The sequence below is a fragment of the Micropterus dolomieu genome, linkage group LG09 (genome assembly GCF_021292245.1).
Source record: "Micropterus dolomieu isolate WLL.071019.BEF.003 ecotype Adirondacks linkage group LG09, ASM2129224v1, whole genome shotgun sequence".
Taxonomy (NCBI): Eukaryota; Metazoa; Chordata; class Actinopteri; order Centrarchiformes; family Centrarchidae; genus Micropterus; species Micropterus dolomieu.
Genome location: NC_060158.1, coordinates 15,145,141 through 15,158,933, shown reverse-complemented (window position 1 = coordinate 15,158,933; position 13,793 = coordinate 15,145,141). Strand labels below are relative to the sequence as shown.

The window sequence follows — 13,793 nt, the reverse complement described above, 5'->3', positions numbered from 1 at the left end:
TATCAATGAAAAGCCACGCACAGCGCCGCCTACTTCCAGCTGTCCAATGACCGCCAGCTTGACACAATCGCTGCGAAATCTTAACCAATAGGAAGTTGTGTTACATCAGCACGCTGCTTTGGCTCGAGCTTGCCTCCCGTGCCTGGATGTGTGAGGAGCCCACTGCGCCCTCATCTGGCTCGCCTGTTGCAGGGGCCTTTCAAGTGGCTTTCAAGTCACCTGCTCCTAATGAATTAGACATTTCAGCGAACTTCAGGTTTTCAGCAGTCCTCGGGGTGAGTTTAATGGCTTGTGTACGGTTCCCCGCTCGTCTTTTGTGAATAATGTATGACAATGCAGTCCAGAAATAGCTGAGATAACGGGAAAACATCCCGCTTTGCTAGTCTGCTGTCCATAACGTTTATGGATTTTTCATGATGGCGGCCCTGTTGTGTTTCCAAAACTTCTTCATAGTCTTCCTTGCTTGTGTAACAACGTAGACCAACGTTTTACTTTTGTCCTTGACCCGAACACACGTTTGCTAAAATGACCAGTGACCTCCATGTCTTCAATGCTGATAGGAGGCGTAAACAAAACATAATGACATTGCTGTGATGGAAGTTGTTTGCATCTATTTAGACACATTTGTAGAAACTGACTTTAATTTAAAATCTTTTCACACAGGTTACTGAAATACTGCTGTGTGGTTTAGTTCCTGCCTTAATGCCTTTTCTCCACTGACTTATAGTAATGTAGTAATATAATTAAATGTTAATTCAGCCTAATCTGTTCCACAATACATACTCCTTAATGATATATTATTCAGCAGTAGAGTAAGTTCCACAGTGGGAGACAGCCTGGGCCAGAAGACAGACAGACAGACACAGTCGCGCACACACTCGCACTCTCATACTGAAACTAGAGAGGCATGGTTTTCAGCCAAGCCCCGTACTTGTCTGCCAGGGGACATTTTACAGTAAAGCCGGTGTGCCTCTCCATATTTTTGTACTCTCCCACGACAGCATTCCTGATATAGAAGATACAATAGACCCAGAAGGATCTCAATCACGCAATCATTTCCTCATTCTGTTGTTATTTTGATATATTTTTACTTTAGAATGAGGATGAGTTTCAAAATTCACATACTGAAGATGCATTATGTGTGTATCTGTTTCTGTGTGTTCTTATCTGGATGCTTTTCAGTTGGCCAAGATAAATAGAATGCAGATAAGAGCTATAAAAAGTGGTTATCTGCAATAGTAACAGTTTGTTTGTTATATATGTATCAGATCCTTCAATGGAAAGTGGAAATCCAGTTTGGTTTTTTATATTGAGTTTAAATAACTTAATAACTAACATTATGCATTCATTTATCACATCCTAAAAACATGAGTGATTTGGTATTTTTATTTTGCTACTAAGCTGTGGTTAATGATATCTTGCCAAACCGGTGAGCACCAGCAACTTGGCCACACCATGTTTACTGAGAAAGATGGAAGAAAATCCACTGCAAATATTTTTTCCAAAATTTGAGGGCATGCCATCCTCAAGATTTAAGGCTTATTTTGTCATCATGTTGTTTGCATCTGATGTTGTTGGTAACTACTTGTATCAGTGCGTCAAATGCAACTGCTCAGGATTTGGGATGGTTTCAGTAAGTTTCTCAGTAACATGCAGCTCCCTACAATCAAAAACTGACTCAACAGATTTTATCAGCTACAACATGTGTGTGTGTCTTTCTGTGTGTGACATGGGCAGCCCGTCTGAGTGTCCATGGCTAGTGTCCTTTTGCCCCCGAGGTGATGCAAGAAGGTGAGCAGGGAATGAACAGAGAGACGTGCAGTCTGAGCAGCCATCATAACCATAAATGGAAAAGCAAGGAAGATAGCGAGTGACCTAACATCCACTGTTGACATGGGAACTGGAGGTACTCACTGAGCAGGCACACACATACAGCCGCACACACATACAGCCACACACACATGTACTCTACTGCAGCAGCACCTGCGGGTACACAGCTGGTGGGCGTCTGTTTTTGGTTTTGTCTCTCTGACTTTCTCTCTTTCTCTCTCTTTCTGTCTCATCCAAAACACAACAACAGACATCCATGCAAAAGTAAATTGATAAATAAACACAGAAATTCTTTGTGATAAATTAACAAACATCTGTTGTGGCTAACAATTTCAGTGGTCATACTATAGATTTATAACACTATTTGTGCACACTAATAGATTATTAATTATTAACATTTGGAATTGAATACCAATACAACAATAAGTGCAAGAAGAACTAAAATAAGGTGAACAGGGACCAAACAACAACAACAACATTTATCTATTGAGACTCCCCTTTTGCACATTTAGGTCAATATTTTGGAGTGGGGATCTTTTTTTTTACCATCTGAGGTCTCACACAAACACAGACCATTTGCAGACTCCTGGTTCGCGGCTAGTTATGACATCATGCAATGTGGCATCACTTCCCTCTGAGGCAAGTCACCGCTCACTAGACTGGAGCGTGAACACATAGCCGTGCAGTGGTGTATGTGTGTGTGTGTGTGTGTGTGTGCACGCTAGTGGGCACATGACATCACAGCGTCATCACTGCCCATCTCCATAGCTAAAGCTGTGCCTCTTGATGCAGAGATTATGTCAGAAAGTGCCATGCTAGCAGAGCTGCTGCAGCTGTTGTTGGGGTGGCGTTGATTACGTTATTTTATTCTCGTAAGCTCAAATAAGAGCAGGCGGCTAACTGATTAGTCGAAAGGAGGGATTTGTTTGCCCAAGTATGAGGAAAGGCCAGAGGGCAAGCAGCTCCTCTGAGTCCGAAGAGAATCAACGGCCACAGTTAAAGGATTCCAAAGATCAGCCCTCACCACGTGGATGCTCATCAGATGAAGATTCACAGTCGGATTCAGATGTGGAGGCAGAACGTGTGATGAAGAGGAGCCAGAGATTCAGCAGCTCTTTCAGCTTCGGAGAAGATCACCAGCTACAGTCAAAGAACGGGGACAGAGAAGAACAACTGTCTCCAAAGAACTCTAATGAAATACCCCTCACAGAGCAGGTGGAGGCAGAATTAGCTGGATGCATGCCACGTGAGAAACGAGACACTTTTTGTGACACAACTCAACCTGCAAGGTCAGGTTTATTCAGGCCTCAGGAATTATGGCTGGCAATGACGAGATGTCTCTCCCTCCGATGGCCTCCTTGTCTGTCCATCAACAGACAAAGCAACAGGAAATTAGCTTATCAAGTGGACCTTGACCAACCAGAGGACACGCAGTCGTCCGTCAGCTCTGAATCAACCAATGAAAGCTCTTCAAGTACATCTAACTCAGATGAAAGAGATGTGACACTGGTGAAGGAAGAAGAAGTCAGAAACAGAGGGGTTAAAAGCTTTCAACCCTCTTGTCGCGGGGTTTCTCGTTCCTCCCCGAGATTGCCAAGATCCAGGCAAGCTACAGACTCGGTTTTAGCTTCAGTGATCTTGGAGAAAGAAATCTTCCTGAGGATTGAGCTAGTAGATTCAGGGGATGAGAGGGAGGATTTACGCTACCGGGCAGAATGGAAGCTGTCAGAGAGAACTAAGGAACTGGCTGAGGGAGTTTGGCTCTCTCGAAGCCAAAAATTGATGGATTGACCTATCAAGTTAGGGGTTTGGTTGCCTTTCATGGGGTCGTCTTTTATATTATTCACCCATCAAGTTAGATTGGTTATTGCAACCATGAGTAAATTGGTTATTATAATCATCTAATCTTAGTTTGTGTGACAGCTGATTAGTGGTCTAGATTTCGATGAATAATCAGTAAGATTGGTTTTGCATGATGGCTGTGTAAACTGCTGTGTGCTGATACAAATGCAGGGACTGTGGCTAACTAATTTGAAAGGCTATTTTCAGAAATGCAGCACAGTTAGACTTAATGTTTGCTTTTCCGCCTTTCTGGTTCTCTCAGAGAACATTTTATACATGGCTGGTTCCATGTGTGGGAGGCAAAGGGGACCTAATAGAATATGTCATGTATTTATGAATCAAAGCCTTATTGTAATATGGGTTTTATTTTCTTATTAAGAAATTATACTATTATGAAGCCAGCTAAATTGTATGTAGATTGTAATTAGTGATGTTAGAAGGGCCACCCTCATTGTCAGACTGTGCTCAAATTTCCCACAATGGAACACTAATTTTGTTTCTCTTGGTCTGTCTGTATGCTTCAACAATTTAATGAACCTATTTTGAATTTTACAGCAAAGTGTGATTTATAGTCAATGTGCACCATAACAATAAAATAAAAGCAATGTGTTCTTATATAGATACCAAAGAAATTCAACACAGATTACAGTCCAAATCCAAATTAAAATTTCATGGTCAGTGCATGCCAGCAGTCTTTAGTAAATAGACAATTTTTTTTTAAATTAATTTGGTCATTTGTGTTTTAAAAGTCTCAGACAGCATATTAAATGTATGGGGGGTTATGTGATTAATACATAAATAATGTAGTCTTCTCATTCTGACAGTCAAACCTTTTGAGGCCATCACAATTTAGATTTTACATGACAAGTGCTATTATTATTGCTGCTTTTCCAAATAGGAGCATCCCTCAGTATTTCGATGCATAGCTGGAACCTATTTTCAACATGCACCCACAAGCTTACCTATCTTTTACATACCAGAGCTATACTTTTTGAGGTTTAAGGTTATGAATAGGGCTATGCATAGGATGTGTACAGTGTAGCTCCTTAAGTAGTAATATTACATTTGACTATTTGTCTATTGATAAAAAATATATATAATAATATATAAATACATCATACCAACTCCTGACTGCAAGTGTACACAATTGTTTTAATGAACATCTTTCCCAAATGCCAACTGTACGTCAGCTGTATATATATACGATAGCAGTCTCACTGTCGTTCATGTTTGCATTTTATGGCTTGTCATGTTTTCATTTCTACTTCACTTACATCCTGTTTCAGTATACACATTCATAGCTGGCCCGGCAGTACATCATGCAAATGATATCTCGTGACAGACAAATTGTTCTCTCAATGGACTAGTGTTTTCTGTTTTTCTCGGGCTTGTGACTGATTGTAACTGTACAGAAACGGAGCATATTTGCATTGAGGAGCTGGCATGGAGACCCATAGTGTGGAAGATGGGGAAATAAACAAACAAAAACAGAAAGAGAGAATAAAAGTGTCTGTTAAAGAAGTGCGTGCATGTATGAAAAGCATGAGGAAACGGGGAAAAAAGTAGTCTCATCTGTTGTGAGCCAGGAGTGTTTCATCCCTAAAGCCACAAAACATGCAACCCATCATCACTAATGACTGCCTCATTAGGCAAATGATACATGTACCAAAGACGATGATGCAGTATTGTGGCGAGTATTCAATAATAACTCGATTCCTCTTGGGTAAAGTATTAAATAAATACTGAATGTGTTACTCCTCATCTCCCAGTCATTATAGAGCATTGAAATGAGGGAAAAATATAATCTGGAAGTCTAATAAGTAATCACACTGCATCTTTTTAAGATTTTACAACTTTATTCACTGTAAGTATTTGATGTATGTGAATTAATTCATGCAAGTATTACTTTAAGGTTTTGCCAGATCCATTAATTCTAAGTTATCCAAAAAGCGTAAGCTTATACTGCTTAGCTTTCAGCCAAGTTTTAGGTTTGTCATGACACACTGAGTAATCCAAGCTCCTGAAAGCCATTTAACAATTTAAAATGATCTAATCCTCCTAGCGTATGAAATTGTGTCAGACAGCATCCAAGAGAAATAGTTAATGAAATTTCTTTCTTGGGTTGGCAGTGCGACAAAAGTCATGAAAAACACAGATACATGTATTTTACATTCTTCATAAGTAATCAGTAATATTCATATTTTTTGCAATTATTGTTGTCTTATTCTGTGACACTTTAGTATTAAAAAAAGTGAAATCGATGTGCATAAGGCAGATATATATGTATAGCTAATGATCTCTAGAACATCACTATTTAACATGTGGTTGCTTCACAATGTAAGATCACCTGTCCCTAAGCAAAGATTAGTTTTTACAGTGTCAATTTTCCTCTGTCTTTTCCTTTGACTGCACTCACCAGCCTTTTTCTCACCAGTTTTTACTTTTGAACAAAAAGTGTTTCATGACTTTGTCTTCTTTGGTCGGCTATTCCAGAAACTATCAACAACCTGACCTCCTCTGGCAGGAAGCACTCAAGATTGTATTGGCACCATCAGACCCTGGCAATCGTCAAGATTGTCAACGAGAGCGTGAAATAAGTATAGAATGGCGAGTTCCTCTTTCACGGTTTATCCTCTCCGTCATACAAGTGTGTTTGTAAACTGTGCTGGAAGGAACCGTCCCCAAAGATAGTTACATAACGTAGTGATGGGCTGCAAATCCCAGCAGAGGACACACGTTCCAGTCGCCAAAGGACAAATGTGACTTCATGGAATTTTGAGGTCTTAGGAGGCTAGCCAGACAGTAATTGCTTTATCTCCTTGGCCTTTTAGTTAGATTCTATTAGATTTAAAGCTTTTTAGAAAAACCATTATGGTTCTCTACCCTCAAATGTAAGCCCACTGCTGCTTTACAAATGCATTTAGACTTAACACTTCTTACTCTGTCTTAGATTATCTAATGATAATGCAATACGTAGGAAAAGCAAAGACATCAGCCAACTTACATAATGTTTCTGGGCCTCTGCTGAAATCCTAACTTCTTTAGGAATGTAGAACTGAGGAACTTTGTCTCTCTTGACAGGCTTCAATTAAATTATATAGGATTACGGTATGTCACGCTTTGTGTGACTACACAAAGTGTATTTGTATCGCTCAGGGTATTTTCCATCCCATGTAAACTCGGTTAGGCTTTGCTGTCCTCAGTAAGAATAAGTAGTGTTGCCAATCATAGGCAAAGTGTTGTCAACAGCAATTGTTTTCTCACCCAATTGTGTAAAGATTTCCTTCCACTTGCCATTTTTGGATGTATTTCCACATCACTACTGCATTTTGATACAATGTTAACACCATGCAAGAAGGAAGGAAACAATGTTGAATAAGAGGATGTAGACAGAATGAAGACATTTTTGAATTTGGAAACCACACACACTTGCATGCACATTTTTCACATTTGTAGTATAAGCCCAGGTATCCCATGCAGGTATATTTGTATACATACGTACATAGGTGTGTGTATGGGGGGGAGGGGTTAAAAGCTGTGTTCCCAATTGGGGAACAGATTTTGGGGTCAGTTGTTATGGTTAGGTTAAGGTTTCAGTTTTAACAGCCCAGGAGCAGACAAAGGCCCGCAGCTGGATGTTAAAATAAAGTCTTTTAATGACAAAAAAATTGTAATGCTGAGGAAAAAGGGAGTGTGTGGCTGACGATGGCAGGAGGCAGGAGGCAGGCAGGCAGATGAGTGGTGAGGATGGCTGAACGATAGCTAGTGGTCTGAGTTTAGGCAGAGTTGAATGGCTGATAGCACGGGAGCCACTGGCAACAGGGTTTTGGAGCACAGGAAAATAAACATGTTGACAAGAGTTACTTAGACAAAAAGCACAAGAGATCTCCAGAAAGGTTCTTTGGCCGAGAATTAGTACCACTGTAAAGACGTAATGAATGGAGTGTTTTCTTCAAAAGGATGCGTATGGACAAAACACAGAAAGCGCTTAGGTACAGAAATATCCTGATTTATTACAGGATTTCCCTTTTATAAATCACAATCATCCTGAAAGTTGGCACAAGTGAGCTGGGTTCTTGTCCCACCCTTTTAACATCTGTAGTTGCCTTTAAATATCAGTGAAAAGACCCTAATTAATACATACAGACTGCATGAAAATAAGGCATAGGAAATTTAGAAAAGCTAAAAGACATTTCAAGACTGAGACTGAAGTTCTTGTTGGTGAGGTTGAAACAAGAGAATAAACGCGCACACACACAGATAGAATGTTTGTGGACTGGAGGAAAGGAGACACCAGAGCTCGACCCCCTTCATGAGCGACTTGCAGCAATGCTAGTGAGTTGTGGTGGAGGGGGACGCAGATATGCAAAACACACTGGAGGATCCAGGTACATAAATAATATTCCCTTGTTTGAAAAGAGAGTAAATCAAATGCATTCAAGTTGTGTTTTTTAGCATTCATTTACACAAACACTCAATTTACGAGGCTGCCAAGGAGTAAAACGAAATATGACTTGTTTTATGTGACATAAGCTGTACACTGAAAGGTTTACATTTACATTAACTCATTTGGCAGATGCTTTTATCCAAAGCAACTTACATTTGGGGAACAACATACATCAATAAAGCATCAATACAGTAAGAGATCTACAAGTGACAATAGATCCTGCTAAGAGTACCAATAAATACCAGTAAGAGCTCTTAGCTCGTACAGCATTGATGGGCTAAATACCTAGGGACAGGTATTTGTTATATGTTTTAGAATGGCTGTTTTCTGTTTTCCAGATGAACTCGATATAAGTTTTATATGATACTCTGAGATGATATTCCATTTCAAACCATTTCATCCTTCTGCCACCTCAGTCACAGTTTCCCATTTCTCCAGTGCCTACTCATGGGTCATGGGTAAAATACTACCTACAGTGACACAGAGGGGCAAAGGGGACACTTGGCAAGTCGAACACCTGACTCAGGATGATGAATTGCAGGAGTCGCTGGTGTGTGTGTGTTTTTTCGTGTGTGGTGTGTCTGTGGAGGACAAAGAAGAGTGTGATGGATGATTCCAGCAGGGCATTTGTGATGCTGGCCAAGATTAGTCAGCCCTGGACACACACACGTGCACACTCTCGCCAACAGGCTTTGCAGATGGCCAGAAGTACTCTGGTGACATCACTACTGACTGTGATTCTTATGAGATGTGTTTGTCCTTGTGAGTTTGTAGTCTGCTGCGTGCTGACTCTGTGTGTGTGTGCGTATGCATACGTGTGCTTGGAATACCAAGGTGGCATTATGCTACAGCACAGGGCTGGTTGACTGTGTGATAAATGACTTTGATCATGAGACCCTTCATTATTCCGTCCTTTTGTCACCTGCGCACACACACACACACACACATACGGTCTCCTGTGACAGCATGCCAGTAGTGTAGACCGCACACAAGCATTTCTGACAGTGGTGCAGTGGGTATTTTTCTGCTTTCCATATAGTACTTGGAAGATGCATAATGCTGGTTGGTTGGTTGGTTAACATCACTGAGCTGCAGTCATCACCTGAACTTCACTCACACTGTTGGACAAAGCTTCAGTTGGGGATTATGTGCTTTAAAACCATATTGGCAATTGCTGCTGAGAGAGATGGGCATGGCTAATTGTCTCTAATAATTTCTATTAATAACGCCCTTCCCCCATCCTCACCAATAAAATCCAGAAAGCCTTATGCAACTGGATTTGCTGTGTAGTAAGACATTTAATTTCTCCTTATCTGTGAGACCTCATTGTACTTTCTTCATCTGAGCTAATAAATTCTTTTTAGATGATATATTCATGAACTAGATGACAAAGAAGCTTTTCATTTTCACTTCCAATTGATTAGGTGATGGAGTTAAATGGAACTTGCTTAAAACCTGTCTGCTTGAATGGTTGGCTGGAATCATTGACCAAACAGACCAGAAATAACTTTTTCTTTAAATCTCAAATGAATAACTTTTCACATTTTCGCTTATGTCATCTCACTCTCCTCGTCACCCGTTCCTTTGTCTAGGAGAGTAAAAATCTGTGGCCATTCATGTCACTTAAATGCAAACACATGATTGATTAAAAGTGACTGTGATTGATATTTTTGTTATAATAATGAATTAAATGTCCATTTAAATGGATGGGGAAATAATCAGCTTCTTTTCAGATGTAATGTTAAAAATGTTCTGGACAATATAAGGCTAAAATAAAATCTAGTGCAGTTAACAGTGCGGCATGTACTGTACATGTAGTCCGCTTATGTAATCTGTTTCTGTATCTGTTTACCCAACAATTTTGTAGTTTTAATTATATTACAACTTTTGATGAGCAGACCAAAAACTGACAATGGAGAAAAATAGTATGCAACTACATGGGAAGCTGTTTGACTACATTGACCACAGAGATGGCTAAAGATCGATTTCAGCAGTGTACCAAGTTAATCTTACTGTAAACCAAATCTCTAAATAAATAAAGATGTGTACAAAAGCTATAAGACTAGGTGATTGTCCCCAATTCAATGGTGGGAAAATTCATTGAAATTCATACTTAATTTTAATAATGTTTAATTCATAATATCTTAATAAAGAGCTGGAAGATTGAGCTGTTCTGATGAGAGAAGGTCAGACCTCAATACCAGTCATTGATCTGAGACTGTTTACATTCAACAGACTATATAAGTACAACCAAAAACAAAGTGTGGAGGGAAACTTCTACAAAACACCACTGCGAAACCATCATTTAGTACAATGTGAGTGAGCAGCATGGATATAAATTTTATTTCTGACTATATTTTGAAGAGATCATACATGTTTTTAATATAATATACAGTATGGCAAGTTTCCTTCCATCCATCCATCGTCAACCACTTATCCTGCGTAAAGGGTCGCGGGATGGCAAGTTTCATGGACTTTCATATTGTATACCATTTTCATAGATGAGGATCTTCTACCTAGCGTTTATCTTTTAGAAATATTATATATTTTTAAGAGAAACAAACTGTGATGTAATAGAAGCTGTGAACTGTCAGCCATTCTTAATTTTAAAGGGTCAAAAATCCCTGTAGGAATCCTATTTTTTGGCTCAGTGCGACATGAGTCAAGCCATGACGATCGATTCTGGTTAGTAGCTCAAAGAAAGCCTTTTTGCAAGAGACCCATTTACAATGATGTGCTTGGGTGATCATTTACAGAGTGCAGAGTGCAGACTGCTATCGGGCAGTAGCCACACTTTTCTTAGAAATGCCTCAAGAGGGTTTCCATTTTCACAAGAAGTGCCAGTGAAAAATCAGTGTGTTACACTGTGATATTCCACATGTTGGAAGGGACATACATTGTTAGACATTACTGAACCTTTGCAAAAATGTTCCAAAATGCATGAAACATAATAAGCACCTTGTTATAAGGTTCAACTTTTTTTTATTGGCTTAGGCAGAACAGTGATTACATATCCATAGAAGTTTTTGCTGTCAGAACTAATCAGATAGAAATTTGCCATCATAGCAATCCTTGCAGTGAATTTTCTGATGATTAATGTTTTACTCTCCTTTTAGCATGTGTCTATCTTTCCCTCAGTTTTCCTTGTGTAAACCACACTCATACCATTGATTACTATAATTTGTTGACCTCTGGTCTGGTCAAGATGAAGAAAAGACGTTGTCACAGAACAGATTATTTGTAATGTAAATTAATTCAGATTATACATAACATTAAATACGTTTCTCATATGGTTACAGCCATTTCAGACCACTTACTAAGTTTTTCATTATATGATCAAGATGGAAAAATAGGTCAATGAAGAACAGACCATTTGCAAATGGTTACAGATTATACTGATACATACATAAATTACACATCACATGGTTACAGAAATAGCAGATCTTGAGTCAGTGTTCTGTGCTTTCCTGATGCTCATTGTTTAGTTTGTTAGTTGAGAATTGAGTATGCTCCCAGATAAGCCATAATAGTTTCCCAGCATGCAGTAGTTAAAACTTTTGTTAGCACTGCAGCTGTCAATATTTAATAAATAAACATTTACACCTGTAAAGAAACCTCATGTAACTTGCATATTTGCATGTAAAAGCAAATAGCAATACATTAAATGATAAGGAAAGCATGGATGCTAAGGAGTGGTACATGTTTGAGACAGGATGTTTTATTAAATAAGAAGAGATTTTTCTTTTTTTGGTTTTGTATATATATTTCTGGAAATACCATGTTTCCTAAAACAGTGGTGTTTTGCAATCATATGTATCATTGGCCAGGTGTTTGGGATGACAGAGAAATAAAAACTCAGACTCTAATATGACACAATAAATAAAACATTAACTAACTTGTTAGTGCTGTTTAGTGCTGTTTTTATGTCTCTAGTAAACATGCTACATGTAATAAGGCTGTCTTGAGCACACAATCAAATCTGTCTTCTGAAGGTAAAGAAACCTGACTTGACAGAAAGAAAATATGTATTTTTAAATGTTCACAGGCCTTAGGTTATTCAGTTATTTCTTCTCTGTTTCAAATATAGTCTGTGGTTTAAGGCCTGCCTGTACCTTTCAGTGAACTGACTAGTGGTTACAGGATAATAGCATATTGTATTTACATACATTACATACATAAAAGCAACTTGTCAGTTGCTTTTAATGAGTGTGTGGAAGGGGGACATGTTCACTAACAAGGTGCTGTGTGTTTATTTCTGTGATTACTTAATATTGAAAATAAGTCGAGTCGACGCGGACCGTAAGCTCTGTGATTGGTCGGCTGGGTAGCCTCGCAATGCTTCCGAGCCGACCGGAAGTACCCCGCGCTTTAAAGTAACATTTACTAACGGCTAAAACGGCTGGCTGTAACACAGTGAATCAATATATTTGACCGTCGCAACCCGAGCGAAATGACTTGTTTCGCTATCAGAATGTGTATCAGAACGGTAACATTTGAAAAGGCTACACCATCGTACATTTACAATTTTACCCCCATTTACATTAACGGAGCGCTAAACTGGAAGTTAGCCTGCTCGGCCGGCAAAAGTCAACACAGTGGACACGTTAGCGCTACTGCCGACTAGCGTTTGGGGGTGTAATTGCAGAATGACGGACAGACCTACGCACAAGTATAAATGCATCTGAGCTGCAGACATGGTTCAGTTTAATCCAAAACCACTTAATAATAATGATTCTGTTAAACAGCATTGAAAACACATGTTTCAGATGATTATGTAAGGACAAACTTGACTGTAAATTGTGTGGGAGGGTGGATATTATTTTTAGGCTGAGTTGTGTAATGTCTTGTCTTTCTCATTAGGACACCAAGGATCAAATGACAGAGGAGGGCTGGAGTGATAGAACATGTGGATGTCCTCAAGTGAAGAGAGGAAGGAGACCAGATGGGGCCAAATGGCCTGGCAGATTTAATCAGCCTTATTCCATAATTACATAGCTGCCTTCTACAAGGACATGGTCAACAGAGGTGTGGTCTTCAGACACCCGGACAGGACTAGACAAGTAGGTTTAACCTGAACGTTACAGTATGTTAACTATCATGTTATACAGACTGAGGCACTGGGTGGGGATCTCTGGTACTGCCCTAGAATGGTTTTCATCCTACCTGTCAAAAAGGAAGTTTTGTGTGTCTGTAAACAACTATGTCTCCTCATTCTGTCCAGTTAAATATGGTGTGCCTCAGGGGTCGGTCTTAGGAACCATTTTGTTTTCCTTGTATCTGCTTCCCCTTGGACATATTATCCATAAACATGGCATTTCTTTTCATATTTATGCTGATGACACACAAATATACTTGCCCGTCAGATCCACAGACCCTGGAATGCTGAGTTCACTTAACAACTGCCTTTGTAAAGTTAAAAAATGGATGTCAAATAATTTCCTCCAGCTGAACTCAGACAAAACAGAAATCCTGGTCATCGGGTCTCAGCAGATGGCAAATCAAATACTGCCATCTGCTGGTTCCCTAGTAAATCACATTAAGCCTGTGGCAAAGAACCTTGGTGTTTGGTTTGATAGTAATTTAAATTTCGAGCAGCACACCACAAAGCTTGTTCAATCATGTTTTTATCAACTTAGAAATATAGCAAAAATTCGATCTATGTTAACTTTTAAGG

The 13,793-nt window shown here is 39.4% G+C and overlaps 1 protein-coding gene across 1 annotated transcript in view; it reads left to right on the top strand.

Moving 5' to 3' along the window:
* Positions 1-134: 134 nt before the first annotated feature.
* The window catches only part of dtnbp1b (dystrobrevin binding protein 1b), a 72,284-nt gene continuing 58,625 nt past the window's right edge, over positions 135-13,793 (top strand). Inside the window, exons 1-3 of the mRNA XM_046057763.1 lie at positions 135-275; positions 1,738-1,906; positions 12,980-13,179. The gene's annotated coding sequence lies outside the window, so the exon portion shown is untranslated. The remainder of the gene's footprint in view (positions 276-1,737; positions 1,907-12,979; positions 13,180-13,793) is intronic.